Source organism: Littorina saxatilis, linkage group LG16, assembly GCF_037325665.1.
Source record: "Littorina saxatilis isolate snail1 linkage group LG16, US_GU_Lsax_2.0, whole genome shotgun sequence".
Lineage (NCBI taxonomy): Eukaryota > Metazoa > Mollusca > Gastropoda > Littorinimorpha > Littorinidae > Littorina > Littorina saxatilis.
Genome location: NC_090260.1, coordinates 12,667,659 through 12,683,804, shown reverse-complemented (window position 1 = coordinate 12,683,804; position 16,146 = coordinate 12,667,659). Strand labels below are relative to the sequence as shown.

Genomic DNA, 16,146 nt, shown 5'->3' with positions numbered 1-16,146 from the left:
TTTCTTTATTTGGTGTTTAACGTCGTTTTCAACCACGAAGGTTATATCGCGACGAGGGAAAGGGGGGAGATGGGATAGGGGAAAGGGGGGAGATGGGATAGAGCCACTTGTTAAGTGTTTCTTGTTCACAAAAGCACTAATCAAAAAATTGCTCCAGGGGCTTGCAACGTAGTACAATATATGACCTTACTGGGAGAATGCAAGTTTCCAGTACAAAGGACTAAACATTTCTTACATACTGCTTGACTAAAATCTTTACAAACATTGACTATATTCTATACAAGAACCACTTAACAAGGGTAATAAGTGAAGAATTTTATGGGTGAGAAAAGGAAAGTAAAAGGACTTTGGGGAGGCAGAAATAGAGAAGAAACAAGAAAAAGATCCTAATTAGGTTCACGGCATCGAGAGTGATGCGACCTTCTCTCAGAAGTTAGTAGAGAAGGCTCCCCCATCCACCACCCGGGGGACGCGCCTCTACGCCAATTAGGGGGCGCGAGGATATAAGCCTCATATTGATTGATTGATTGAACATTCTGGTAATAGTTTCGTGCTTTGTTCTATAATTAAACTTTGCACAACATTATATAGGATAACTTCTTGAAGATTTGTTTTTATGTTTTTATTTTTTCTGTACCAATCTTAATATCGTGGCTCAATATAATTGTTCATACAAAAAAGTATGCGATAATAGATGAAGGCATTTTAGTCAAACGCAATGATGTTTTATGTCAATGTCACCAAGACCTATCAAAACAAGGAATCTATTCAGATCATTCCTGCCATATTTACAAATGCGGCAAGACAAATGTCTGTGTTGTTTTGTGGTGTGGTGTGTTATTTTGTGTTGTGGTGTGGTGTGTTGTGTGGTGTGTTGGTGTGGTTTGTTGTGTGGTTTTGTGTTGTGTTTAGTCTTGCACACCAGAAGTCTGTTAAAAAACTTGTTTAAACCAGAGGAAGGAACATCCTACAATTAACACCATACATATTTCAAAATACGATAGAACCTTGGATTCATTACAAGGGGACAGCAATCTGTTTGGAGAGGTGTAGAAACATGTTTTGAAAGTAAACACTTCAGGCCCTTTCCTAACCTAGGTGGTGGGTTCAAGTGCTAGTCTTTCGGATGAGACGAAAAACCGAGGTCCCTTCGTGTACACTACATTGGGGTGTGCACGTTAAAGATCCCACGATTGACAAAAGGGTTTTTCCTGGTAAAATTGTATAGGCATAGATAACAATGTCCACCAAATACTCGTGTGACTTGGAATAATAGGCCGTGAAAGGTGAATGCTCGCCCTAATAGGCTTGAGGTTTGCTGGCCGATGTGAATGCGTGATATATTGTGTAAAAAAAATTCCATCTCACACGGCATAAATAAATCCCTGCGCCTTGAATCCGTGGTTGAGATATGTGCGCGATATAAATTGCATAAAATAAAAATAGATCAGAAAAGTGAATTTTCATAAACAATGACACAATATAATGATCATCCCACGTATATCAAGAAGATGTGTTCGAATCAGTATAGTTACCTACTATCCCGTATAGGACAGGTGTACTCTTCTTCTCTGTCTGTGACATCATTGCAATATACTTTTTTTTTTAAATATACCGATTTGAGACTCTGTATGTTTCTGTTTTCTTTTCCTATCAGTATTGTAATTTTTGATATTTTTCTTTTAGAAATGACTCTTCAAGAGGAAGTCACGCAACTGTATCAATGTAGGTATATTGCTCTTGTACCATTTCACCCCGGTACCACTGTTACATCGTGTTTTGTTGTCATAAAAATATATACATATGTCATGTTTACTTTTAAAATGTAATCACAATTAACAAAAATAGGTTAATTAATACTGCGATTATAATTTATGAAACCGATCCAAACATGATTTAATCTTATTCTTTCTCTTTTCCTGATTCTAAAAACATATAGATATATAATATTTCGTATTCAAAACAAGCTCACAAAGTTAAAAAGAATACAGAAAAGTGCGCTTTCCTGCTCAGCCCAATACGCTACCGCACTTGTCAATTTCACTTCGTTTTGCACGTGACAAGTGAGCGATTTCCTTCTCGCGGGGATTGACGAAGCTGTGTTGCCGAGGTGAAAAAATGCAGTGCGTTCAGTTTTAGTCCGTGAGTTCGACAGCTTGACTAAATGTAGTAATTTTGCCTTACGGGACTTGTTTTTTTTTATTGTATCCATCTTAATGCCTTAGATGGGACAGATTGTAAGACCAATGAAAGTTACCTCAAATTACTCACATTACAATTGAACATTCAAATACAAAAATGTTCTCATCAACCTTCAGTTTTATTACTTAACACCCCCCCCCCCCCCAAGTTACATGAATGCGTACGTTTTGCAAAGATTGTAAAGTGCAAGACTTGTTTCCTTTTTTCAATGACATTATCAGCTAGGTATCCGTTTATAAATTGTATACCCAAACGTCTTTCTAAAAATCCGACAAAGTACTGTTGGAAAAAAATGGTACAGGGTACGGGCACGTTACACTCTGTCTGTATTCTGCTGTGCTCTTTCTCTTCATTTTCTTTTTCTCTCTACTCTTCGGTTTAGCTTTTTATTTTTGTAACTTGTGCTGACGAAGACGATAAGTCAAAACCAGTTCTTGTTTTTGTATTCTAGCCGCTGTTTTCTGGTTTGTTCATGTTTATTAATATCTAATTAAACTATGGTTGGTTTTACTTTTGACTTACACGAGTATATCTTAACTCTTTAACTAACAACATTTTCCCCTACAATATTTGTATGATTTCATAACACAGCCAATAACGAATTTCATTATTACCAATCATGTATTGGGTTAAACTAGATTTTTTTTTATCAAAGATAAACATGAAACGATATTAAAGGAGATGACAGTAGGGACACAAACTTGTGTGAACGCTTAGATTACTTGTGTTCGATGTGCATCACAAAAGCTCTAGATACTTTGATATCATCCATTCCTTCAAGCTTTGTTTTACTTTAAATTCTCGTATTTTGTTGTTGTTGATATTCTCATATAAAGAACTTCGAAACGACTCCTAAAACAAAATCGATACTTCTTCGTCTTCTTTTATAAATTACTATTTGAGTGCAGTTTAAGATGTTTACTTATTATTGCTACTGCTGGTTATTTCATGCAAAGGCACTCAAGTCCCCGTCATGGGTGTCACAAGGGCAAATGGTTTGTGTCAGATTGGGGGTTGGAAAATGATTGCTTGGAATATTGCTGTATGTTAAGAAAAAAGTTTAGGTCTACTGTTCTTGAAAGATTATTATACAGTAGGTCGTGAAATATGAACGGTTGATTTTTCTTTCCAGACGATCCAAAGGATTTTGAAAAAACAGCTCCATTTGTGCCTGCGTCTCCTTTCTGCAAAAAAAGAGTTCACCAACACAAGGATGAAGCTTGGGGTACTGTACTGTCTCCGTCTGTTTGTCTTGTCTCTTAATTTTGTTTCGTTTGATCTCTCTCTCTCTCTCTCTCTCTCTCTCTCTCTCTCTCTCTCTCTCTTTCTCTCTCTCTCTCTCTCTCTTTCTCTCTCTCTCTCTCTCTCTCTCTCTCTCTCTCTCTCTCTCTCTCGAATTAGTGTAAAAGAAAGTGTACCTCTTATCTAGAATTAAACACTTCCTGAATTGTCAAGCCAGGAAGTTATTTTTCACTGCTTATATTCAGTCTCGTATTGATTACACATCCACTCTATGGGACTCAGCAAGTGATAATTCCCTAACGCTACTCAGCGCTAAAAGTAGTATTACTCAAACAGACTACTCTCATCGACTCAGACTACATCAACATAGGGGTCCAACCTCTAAAGTCAAGAATGAATTACAACAAAGGAATAATGATGCATACAATTATGACAGGAAGTGCACCCGAAACCATTTGTTCTAAGTTCTCTTTGAAGAATTCGCACCACTTTATGCCAATACCGTTCCCAACGTATGAAAGGTAATTAAATTGGTATACAGATGGTTTTACTGTTAAATAATTGTTGCGCGCTCCATACGCTCAACGGCACACGCGGTCTGACTCACATGACATAGTAGTGAAACACCAACCTGTAGGGAGGGGGTGTCATCGGGGGACGGAGAAGTCTTTTCAAACCATATCGCCATTGTGTCCTACATGCCAGAATAAAAGATGTCGCAACGTGAGTGACAACCTCTCTTTCGGAACTTGGTCCACACTGTCTCAGTGGATGCAATGAATTCGAAGAAACAATCTTAAAGAGCAGCCACACGAATTGTAATGTTTTATTGACAGATAACCAACTCATCAACCAGCTGAAAAAAGCCGGCTTGGACGCAGAAGTAAAACGCATCGTGGAAGTCCTGGATGAATGGCTGGGACCTAACCACGGGAAAGTGTGGATATCAGACACACTTCCGGCTGACCTGAACTTGCCCTTGACAGATGAAGATTATCCTGCAGAGAACACCTTGCAGGCTTTCTTCATCGGGGAGAACTTGCCGTCCTTCGTCCTGACACTGTTCAACCTGCAAAATAACGAGGGAGGCCTTGGCCTGGAGGAACACATTCACAAATACACAGTTGTAACACTTCAGGAGCTGCACGAGTCCCTGTTAGACTTTTGCCATGACAGATTTGCAATTCTGGGCTGCACTTTTGACATGCAGAACTTCAATTCTGAATCTTTGAAACGAGAGCTGGAGCTGAAAGAAGAAGAATGTGAGAAGTTCTACGACGGGCCAATCAACCTTGACGCAAAGGTCTTTGAGAATATGACAAAAGCTGCTGTGCTCCTACAAGGGACTTCCTGTGTAACTTGCTACATGCCTTCACGTTCCAAGGTATAAACCCTTATTAGATAAAAAGACAAGAAGAATATACATCTTTTATTAATTTAGACTCACATTATATCAGCAATACTTTAATTGTAACATTGATCCACAATATTAAAGGTGGGTCGGGAGAAACAGTGTCTCCAACATTAATTAGAAAAACAAAGTGTGTACATATTAATTACTTTGTTCTGTCTGGTTGCCAGATTGGTTTACCGTTGGTTAAAGTAGCAGGCCTAGCTAGAATTGTTCAAGAGAAGAACCCATGCGATTTTAGTCAAGCAGTATGTAAGAAATGTTTAGTCCTTTGTACTGGAAACTTGCATTCTCCCAGTAAGGTCATATATTGTACTACGTTGCAAGCCCCTGGAGCAATTTTTTGATTAGTGCTTTTGTGAACAAGAAACACTTAACAAGTGGCTCTATCCCATCGCCCCCCCTTTCCCTCGTCGCGATATAACCTTCGTGGTTGAAAACGACGTTAAACACCAAATAAAGAAAGAAAGTCTATGTACTCACCCGAGTCGTCCGTCCGTCCCTCCGTCCGGACGTCCGTCCGGAAAACTTTAACGTTGGATATTTCTTGGACACTATTCAGTCTATCAGTACCAAATTTGGCAAGATGGTGTATGATGACAAGGCCCCAAAAAACATACATAGCATCTTGACCTTGCTTCAAGGTCAAGGTCGCAGGGGCCATAAATGTTGTCTAAAAAACAGCTATTTTTCCCATTTTCTCTGAAGTTTTTGAGATTCAATACCTCACCTATATATGATATATAGGGCAAAGTAAGCCCCATCTTTTGATACCAGTTTGGTTTACCTTGCTTCAAGGTCAAGGTCACAGGAGCTCTTCAAAGTTGGATTGTATACATATTTTGAAGTGACCTTGACCCTGAACTATGGAAGATAACTGTTTCAAACTTAAAAATTATGTGGGGCACATGTTATGCTTTTATCATGAGACACATTTGGTCACATATGATCAAGGTCAAGGTCACTTTGACCCTTATGAAATGTGACCAAAATAAGGTAGTGAACCACTAAAAGTGACCATATCTCATGGTAGAAAGAGCCAATAAGCACCATTGTACTTCCTATGTCTTGAATTAACAGCTTTGTGTTGCATGACCACATGTATTTTGGTAGGAAACATGTGTAAAGCAGTTCTTAGTGTATGATGTCATTGCTAGGTTTAGCTGAAGGTCAAGGTCATGTAAAGGTCAAGGTGTGAGTCGTATGGGCTTTGCCCATCTTGTTCTTTCAGAAACTCAATATTTACTTAAAAGTTTACATCAAGAGCATTTGTGATTTAGTTATTACGTTCCATTGAAACACAAAATTGCAAACAGTTCTAGATAAGACTTTTATGTTAATCATACGCCTAAACTGCATGGCCACATTACAAAAAAATACAGAACGTTAACTAACACACATATACTACACTTTCAGCATATTGACAACATAGAATATCCGTCTATTCTCCTTGACCAAACATGGCGAAATGTTGTCCACCTGCTGATTGAGTTCCTTACTCACACCGGTCAGACTACAAAAAGAATATGTTGCAAGTCGGCGCTGAAGTTGGAGGTTGCAACTCTGGAGGCAGCCTGCCGAGTTGGATGGAGTCGTCTGGTCACCATTAAATCATCCTCAAACGCAGAGGTCAGCGACTGTGTCAGGTGAGCTGCATTTGACTTTGACAAGAGTATACGTAACAGAAGCAGACTATGTCCTGCAGCTAATACGTACGTATTAACAGATCGTGCGAACGTCGAATGTGGAGGTTTTATTTGTTATTTGTACAAAAACCCGAGTTCATATACTGCCCATTTTACATGTTCTGTACCATAATATTTTCAAAACATACTTGGATTATAACTGTCGGCAGCACATTTTATATTGTACTATACTTCAAAAATGTCTTCGTTTTGATATCCGAATAATGCTAATTGAAATCACTTTGAAAGATCCAGTATAGTTTGATTTCTTTTTACGATAGCAACAAATAAAAACCTTTTGCTCTGTAGAAAACAACAAACATATAACGGAATTTGTCAGACGACAATGCCTACCATTGTTGACGGCACGAAAAGCATTGCTGGTCGAACAGTGCTAGAAAACAACGCAAGTCTACTTCATTTTTAATGAAGTTAAACTGTCTCCATTCAATCACCATTGTGCAATTCATTAATTTTAATGATGGTCTTCGAATTTAAATGATTTGTTCTTATCTGTAATTGGAGAGAAATGTAATCAACATATTTAACAATTAATGCTAATCTGTTGTTGTTGTTGGTTTTTTTGTTTTTTTTTTGTTTTATTTTAACAGGAACGACTGTGCACCATGCTTTTGTTTAGGATTGGTCTGTGGCAGTGCCAGTGGTGAACATTTTGTTTTGTACAAAAGGTCCTGTTTGTAAGCCGACACTACCAACAATATTTGTAACCAATCTTAATGTTTGATAATAGTTTTTGTTCTTATACAGAAAAATGAATAACAAGGAAAATTGCAAACTGAGGCTGGAACCAAGCGATGATATTGATGGTTCTTTTCACGTCATCTCACAGCAGTCAACAATCATCTTCACGAAGAATGAAGAAGGTTTGTGTTTTGGTGGATACTCTATCTCCCTTCCTCCCTCCTTCTGTGTGCCTGCCTGTTTGTTTGTCTGTTTCTCTCTCTTTGTCTCTGTCACACACACACACACACACACACACACACACACACACACACACACACACACACACACACACACACACACACACACACACACGCGCGCGCGCGCGCGCACACACACACACACATATATATATCTCTCCCTCCCTCTCACTCACTCTCTCTCTCTCTTTCTCTCTTACAGAGAATAAGTAACTGTTTGCCGTTTAAAACGTGTTATTTATGCTATGTAAATTAGGCCAAAGAATAATTCGCACCCAAATTAAAGCATTATTTCCCGTGTCATTTTATTTAAACTTTATATGCCAGTTGAGGCCGTTTCCTTGACTATCTAGACCACCTTTTGGATTAAACATTTCCTTTCACAGGGATCACTTGACCGCCGCTCAGATAATGGTACTCTCAAAATCGACTTGACAAAAACGGTAGGGCCCAATTTAATATCGACAAAGAATTACAATAGGCACACGTCTGCAACTTTTACATGCAATAATAAGACTTTGATTTGGCTGCAAAATGTATCACAATAATGTTTTGGCCTATAATATCATGTCATATATGTCCTAAAGGAACAGGTTGGAAGCACAGGCTTTGCCTTCATCCTTTTGTACTAAAATTTTGAATCTAAATCTCACTCTCCCTCCCTCTCCCATCTCTCTCTGCCTGTCTAGTATACCTCTCCATGTGTCTTTCTGAGTTTCAACAACTAATTAGGTTACCGGCTGCGGACATTTGCTGGACGCTGGTGTGTCGTATTTTATGTTTAATTAAGTGACCAATCGGGGCTGCGTGTTTGGGGTCACGGCAGAACCCTTTTTTTTATATTATTTTTTAATGATATTAACAATAATTATATAAGACAAAAGGCTTTTTGACTCACATGCGAAGCAAAAGTGAGTCTATGTACTCACCCGAGTCGTCCGTCCGTCCGTCCGGCCGGCCGGACGTCCGGCCGTCCGGAAAACTTTAACGTTGGATATTTCTTGGACACTATTCAGTCTATCAGTACCAAATTTGGCAAGATGGTGTATGATGACAAGACCCAAAAAAACATACATAGCATCTTGACCTTGCTTCAAGGTCAAGGTCGCAGGGGCCATAAATGTTGCCTAAAAAACAGCTATTTTTCACATTTTTCCCATTTTCTCTGAAGTTTTTGAGATTCAATACCTCACCTATATATGATATATAGGGCAAAGTAAGCCCCATCTTTTGATACCAGTTTCGTTTACCTTGCTTCAAGGTCAAGGTCACAGGAGCTCTTCAAAGTTGGATTGTATACATATTTTGAAGTGACCTTGATCCTGAACTATGGAAGATAACTGTTTCAAACTTAAAAATTATGTGGGGCACATGTTATGCTTTCATCATGAGACACATTTGGTCACATATGATCATGGTCAAGGTCACTTTGACCCTTATGAAATGTGACCAAAATAAGGTAGTGAACCACTAAAAGTGACCATATCTCATGGTAGAAAGAGCCAATAAGCACCATTGTACTTCCTATGTCTTGAATTAACAGCTTTGTGTTGCATGACCTTGGATGACCTTGGTCACATGTATTTTGGTAGGAAAAATGTGTAAAGCAGTTCTTAGTGTATGATGTCATTGCTGTAAAGGTCAAGGTCAAGCATGTGAGTCGTATGGGCTTTGCCCTTCTTGTTCGCAATACACTTGACCATGTATAGAGTCATACAAAGCACATTTTTAAGTAACCAACGTAGCCAATAAGGCAGCATCTTCCATGACCACTTCGGTATACTATTTTGTTGTAATTAAACAGTATAATCAAACCATTGTTTCTGACATGCAGACTGTTAGTAGGTAGCAAATATGCCTTGAAAAATGATGATCAGCATTCGCCTTCAAGCTCATGTTAATATCCGTGTTTCCAAGATACCATTCTGTTGTCATTTGCTTGCAGTCAGCTTATCAGAAAAGAAGCTCATTGTAACCAGACCGTTTGTTATCTGTTTCCAACAGGCATTGCTACAGTGACTCTCACCGCCAATCAAGACTCCACACCAGTAGAGGGTTGGATGGACGGCAACAGCAAGATCGAAACAGGTGACTTTTCATCGTCAAGTTCCCTCTCTCTCTCTCTCTCTCTCTCTCTCTCTCTCTCTCTCTCTCTCTCTCTCTCTCTCTCTCTCTCTCTCTCTCTCTCTCTCTCTCTCTCTCTCTCTCTCTCTCTCTCTCTCTCTCTCTCTCTCTCTCACACACACACACATACACACACTCAAACACTCTCCTCTCTCTCTCTCTCACACACACACCCACACACCCCCAATCTCACTTTCTCTTGAATATTACTTTTCTGCCCCTCTATATCTTGGCAGAGGTCATTGTATTCCATATTTTCGCGGTGTTTCAGCAGTGAAACTTCCTGTCAGTAAAGAGATGACGTCAGTAGAAGATGAGAGTGGGACAGAAATCGATGAAAGGCAAAACTTTAAGGACAAAGGTAAAAGTAGTTATCCACAGGTTGTTGCTTGGTCTGTTCTGTTCTTGCTATATAATTCTTAGCTCTTGGACCCTGCTGCACGTGTTCGCTTTTATGACAAGGGTACGCGCATGCACAGTGTGTGTGTGTGTGTGTGTGTGTGTGGGTGTGTGTGTGTGTGTGTGTGTGTGAAAGAGAGGACAGCTTGCTCAGCATGATGCTTAGTTCTTGAGCTGCCACAGCTATGTGCACGCACGATATGTCAGTCGTACTGACTCTGTCTGTAACAGCATGTTCATGTGTTTGCGTGATTGCTGATAAGTATCTGGTGTTTGTCACACCTGCACATGATGATTCATGTTGTATGTGAATGTTTTATAGGGGTTTCAACAGTGACTCCTGCCATTGAAGATTTGGAATCGAATGAAAGTGACGTTGAAAGAGTCAATATTGAAAAGAACAGGATTGAGGAGATTCGAGCAGGTAAGCCCCCTTCCCCTCTTCCTTTCCTTCCCTCTTCCTCGCATTTTCTCTCTTATCATGACTATCGTCATGTGTTACACAGTTAACTTACTGACGTGCGTCTTGTTTGAAGATATGACGATGAATGTATTTTTGTTTTCAATCCGCATTGTGATGTTTTCCTTTTTTCGTTTTCTTTGGTTTGTTGGTGTTTTTGTGGGCTTACGTTTGGAATAGTGTATATCATGAAGACCCTTATCGAGAGAAGAATGGATGTAAAAATAGCACTTTTAAACCAGCCTAATGTCGGAGTCTACCGTCCAACTAATTTGAAACACGTCAATTATTCGAAATACCTATCTCAATTATAATTTCTGTTTACAGGGGTAGACTCCAGCTTTAACCCCATCAGCCCATAAAATAGATCTCTCTCTGTCTCTGTGTTTCACTCACTATCTCTCTTTCTCTTTCTCTCTCTCGCGCTCTCTCCCTCTCTCACGCTCTCTCCTCTCTCTCTCTCTCTCTCTCTCTCTCTCTCTCTCTCTCTCTCTCTCTCTCTCTCTCTCTCTATCTGTCTCTGCATATATGTCAACATACTGTTAAATTGAGCCTGCCTTGCCCCCCCCCCACCACCACCACCCCCTATTGATAAAACTATTGCGTGTACTTGATTTGTATTTGTTAATCTTTTGATTGCTTTTCCAAGTTATTCAAAAGTGAATCTCTGCATTTCAGTCACAGGACCTGCAGAGAACATCAAGACAACTCATGGAAGACCTGAAACAAGAGACACACACAAGAAGCACGCATATCAAACACCATATTCCAATCTGTGCAAAATTGTTGGCCTGCCACAAAGCACATGCAAAGAATCCGACGAAGATCTCACAGAAAAAGCATGGAATTTTTTCTGCGACGTGCTAGGCCTGCATGTACAAAGAAAGGAAATCCTGTCAGCCAAACGCCTCAAAGGACATGATTTTCCACGTGAAATATGTGTCGTTTTCTCGTCGACAGAAGCAAGGAATACAGTTCTTAAAACTGGTTTGAAGCTTGCAGGTTATTATCCATATATTGAGGAATTTCTTCCAACCGTCAAACATCAATTGCTACATGAGGCAAGGTCTAGCTTTGGCCTTGAATGTGCATGGAGCGAAAATGGAGTCGTTCTTGTGAAAATGCACGATGGGGGTATCGTGGAAGTCGACTCGCTTGACCATCTTTATTACATCATGGTACACAACTTTAAAATTGGGTGCAACTTCCACTACAACCAAGCAGCTCCCGGTCCACAATGGACAACACGGTCTGCCCAATACTCACCGCCCCATCAAAACAACTTTCCTGGGCAAATGCCCCAACGCCATCCATTTTCCACCAGGGCTGAGTCGTTCAATCAGAATACAAACAGAAGTGGTATTTGTTCGAAGTGAGACTGTCCTCTTGATATCCACAATGTCTCTACCTGGCATAAGGATTCGAAGATTTAGAAGCAATTATTTTAATGAGCGTTATTGGTAAGGTAATGCTCCCCAAGCATAACCTATCATTAGAGAACGCTCAGTTTCCCAGAGCACGACACCACCAACACATTTTTTCTCTCTGCCAGATTATAGAACAGGTCGCGGGTGGGTCCGTATCTCATTCGAGCTGGCTTTGTAACCAGTCCGTCGCTTTCGGCGTGGGTTGGAGGCACATGTACGGGGAATGTTACTGTGTTCCCCAGAGTCAACGTCCAATGTAGACTCTAAGCAGACGGAATCATACCATCCTCGTCTACAACTGCATACATGCCTAAAAAAAAACCACCCGAAGATCACGTTAAAGATCCCGAGTTTCCAGTGAATCTTGGAAACACACAGATACTTTGCACGCGCTCTTTCGAAGACGGTCCCATGCTCTCCATCAAGTGGCAGGGTATTTAAAGGGTGATGCACAGAAGACTCGCCATATGGTGACCCTCAAAGGTAAAAGCTCAGTAAGGCCTAAAAAAAAATAGGTGTGGTTACGGTAACCCGACCTACCCTATTTTAGGGGCCGATCCTATAACTTTTTATTACATTTGTCAACAAAAAAAAAAAAAAAAAAAACGAGTGCAAAAAACGCAATGAAAGCGAAAGCGCCCGTGTCACACACTTATTTCCCTGTCAAGTACCGTACTTTCCGGGTCATAAGGCGCGACTTTTTTCCTCGAGTTCGACCCCTGCGTCTTGTATAACGAAGCGCCTAATCCGTGTATGAAATACGAAAAAAATCAAAGAGACCACTTGAGTACCAGTCAAACAACTTGTGATAATGCATGTTTCAGCTACGAGGTACTTACTGCCCTGCCTTTGATCTGGCCGCACACACAGATTTTCACTCTGTTAAACTCGGTCACTGACCCCGATGCCGGAAGTGTTTCCTCTCTCAGATATGACAGGGGAACCACCTCTCATGGCAAAAACTGGGTCATTGACCCCTGGGAAGAAGGTCGTGTTTTTTAACAAGGCCACCCAGCTATCACAATGCCTTTGGTCACTGACCGGTCACTGACCCCGATGCAGGAAGTGTTTAATTTGTACACATTAGAAAAAAAAGTTTTAAAAAAAAAAGTGATTGCCTACCTACCTACCCTATTTTTTTTGGCTATGTTACCGTAACCACACCTATTTTTTTTTTTTTGGCCTAACCAAAAAAGAAGAAATAAAAAATAATAAAACAGGTCACTTTTTTCAGCTTCCCTCCACATGCAACAATTTGATATTAATTTTCTCTTCAGAAAAAATGTTTCACAGTTACACACACAAATTCATAAATCCTTCATCTACCATATATACCTGTATAACCTGCTACCCCCACTCCCCCTTCCGTGACTGCTGCAAGTGCATATTGAATACTGTGATAACTTATGTAAAAACATATAACATGGTAACAGCCACTACACAAGTGGCTGCTAAAGTTGCAGTTTGACTGTCGCATTCTGCTTCTTGTGAATTCTACCTGTTAAGCTACTTTGATGGAAGACATTATCTGTTGCCATTGTGTGTGCAGTTGATGCACTTTTCCTCACATATCTTGTTCAAGCACCCTTTCAAGCGGAGTCCGTTCCTGATGTTAGTAATCTTCCCTATGCCTTGTACATAGCCTTTGACTACTGTATTTTGTTTTTCGCGTGCAAGTGTGTGTGTGTGTGTGTGTGTGTGTGTGTGTGTGTGTGTGTGTGTGTGTATGTGTGTGTACGTGTGTGTGTTATAATGTATCAGTGTGCGATGTATTCTAGTTTATGATTGTGTGATGTCAACAATTATAATGTTTTTTGTCCCAATGATTGTGAAGCGTTCTTTGCAGGGTCCCTGGGTAAATGCGTTCAAGAAGTTTTTGTGTGATTATAATTTTACTTTCAATTTGTTTTTATTTCCTTCATTTTAAATAAGGATTTTATCAAATGCCCCTGCCTTTTAAATGCCGTTCTTAAAAATGCAGTCCTTGGAACGATCCAAGGGAGACAATTTAAAACACAACTTTGGGAGTACTTGTGTGTGTGCAAATGTAAAGCCTAAAACTGATCGCCCTGGTAGTGTGCACTTGGGTTTGACTACTGTTTACTGTTTCCTGCGCGCAAGTGTGTGTGTGTGTGTGTGTGTGTGTGTGTGTGTGTGTGTTATACTTATAATATATCATTGTGCAATGCGTTATAGTTTATAATTGTGTGATGTAAACAATATGTTTTTTTGGTGTATATTTCCCAATGATCGTAAAGCGCTCTGGATAACTGCGCTTAAGAAATGTTTGTGTAATTAGTATTAAGATTTGTATGTATTTCCCTCATTTTAAATAATGATTTTATCAAATGTCCTTGCCGCCATAAGCCGTTCTTCAAAACGCAGTCACTTTACCGAATGGAACGATCCAAGGGAGACAATTTGAAAACACAACTGTATGAGTACTTGTGCGTTTTCACATGTAAAGCCTAAACATGTTCACCCTGGTAATGTGCGCTTGTGTTTAAAGTGAACTTTTTTCTATTGATTATTGACATATTGTAATTGCCAGCATTATGATCTGTTGTACAATAATGTTAACTCCAATGGAGTGAACGAAGTGGCAAACATTTCTTACGTGGCCATCAGAGATCAGAACCGGTGCGTGCCAATGTGTGTGTCTGATGGAGTATGGTGCGTGCGTGTTCGTATATGATCGCACAAATAAGAAATATTCTCAGTTTAACCTAATATATCTCGAGATTATTGTGTATGACCGTATTTAGTATTAATCAGATTAACATGAGTTCCATTTAGCACAAAAAACACAAACACAAAACAGAAACATGTGTGTGATCAAGCCTCCAGGGCAAAGTTGTGGTAAAATGTAAAATGTTTATGTTGCCTTCTCATATTCAGACGAAGGTTTTTTGTTCATTTTTTTCTTGCGTTGACGTCACATTTCATGTCCTTTGGTGTTGAGTATGCCTTCAGAACTATAATCTCCAGTTTGCAACATAAGACGTAAACAAGATGCGTTTACAACAGCTTCTGTGGTATGTATACATGAAGGAATGAGGGTCAAAAACAAGAGGCGATTTAAAAAAAAAAGAAAAAAAGAGGAAATTGAAGAACAAATGTTTCCTGGGATATGTATTGTTTGTGATTGATTTGTATGGGACACTACTACAACAGACGCGTGAAGCGATATCAAAACATTCAATCAAGTTTGCTTGAAACTAAAATATCATCACCGACGCTTCATGTAGTAAGGCTTGGCTAGCCGAAGGCCGACGCGGGTCGTGCGCGCTCGTCTCCGTAAAGCCTGCGAACGTGAACCCGATTTTAATACATTTATTTTGTTTTTATTCGGAGTAATCGTGTTATATTGACCTTATTTACATTTTCATTTTAATTGTATCATAGCATATGATGATAGTGTAACGGGATGAGATTCTGTCTCTGTCTGTCTGTCTGGTTCTCTCTCTCTCTCTCTCTCTCTCTCTCTCTCTCTCGCTCTAATTCTTGGACTGGACACTGTTGTTTTATGGTCGGTCTAAGCGTAGTGCCATTCCTTGCAAGAGACTTTCATGGTTTCGCACTCTTTTTCTCACGTACGGTCCTTATCGCTGTCAACGCTAGTTATGTTTCTCGCACGTGAGACATCGCAGGTGCGGGAGGGTTTCCCTGGCAGAGGTCGTTGGTCGCCCTGTGCTTTCTCTGGCATCATTATTTAAGAGACTTGTAGGATCAGCAAAAAGGACTAATGCTCATGAATATGCATGGCGGATTGATGATTATTGTATTGTTTAAATTCACATTGTTCATAAGGGCTGAAGAGAATAATAGTCTGCATAAGTTATGTAACGTTTTGATACATATATTTTTATAGTTTGTTTTTGAAGAGAAATTGGGAATTCTCTGTGGAATGAAGGGACTATGTTTTAGGCGTATTAACTTGATAAGTAATTTGTTCCTGATATCCTCGTTTGTGGCGCGAATATCTTTCTTTGTTTTCCTGACTCTGAAACCGTAAAGACGTTGTTGCTAATTTTGTTCCCAGAGATTGGTGATTTTGTAACTTGTGTTCTGCACAAGAAGGTACGTTTACATTTTATTTGTGATTTTATAGATGTTTTGTTGTTAGTTTATAAGTATCTATTTTGTATGCATTCTTAGTTTTATAATTGCGAAATATTGAATTTTGTGTTCAAAGAATTATTGCTTCTCAAGATTTAAGAAATGTATGTTTGATAGTTGTTCACGGATATTTTTG

At 39.6% G+C, this 16,146-nt stretch overlaps 1 long non-coding RNA gene across 1 annotated transcript; it reads left to right on the top strand.

Moving 5' to 3' along the window:
- Window positions 1–9,546: 9,546 nt before the first annotated feature.
- Window positions 9,547–12,389, top strand: LOC138951577 (uncharacterized). The gene is made up of 3 exons (XR_011451180.1): window positions 9,547–9,569; window positions 10,327–10,428; window positions 11,143–12,389. It is a non-coding gene; the product is annotated as an uncharacterized lncRNA (long non-coding RNA).
- Window positions 12,390–16,146: the final 3,757 nt, after the last annotated feature.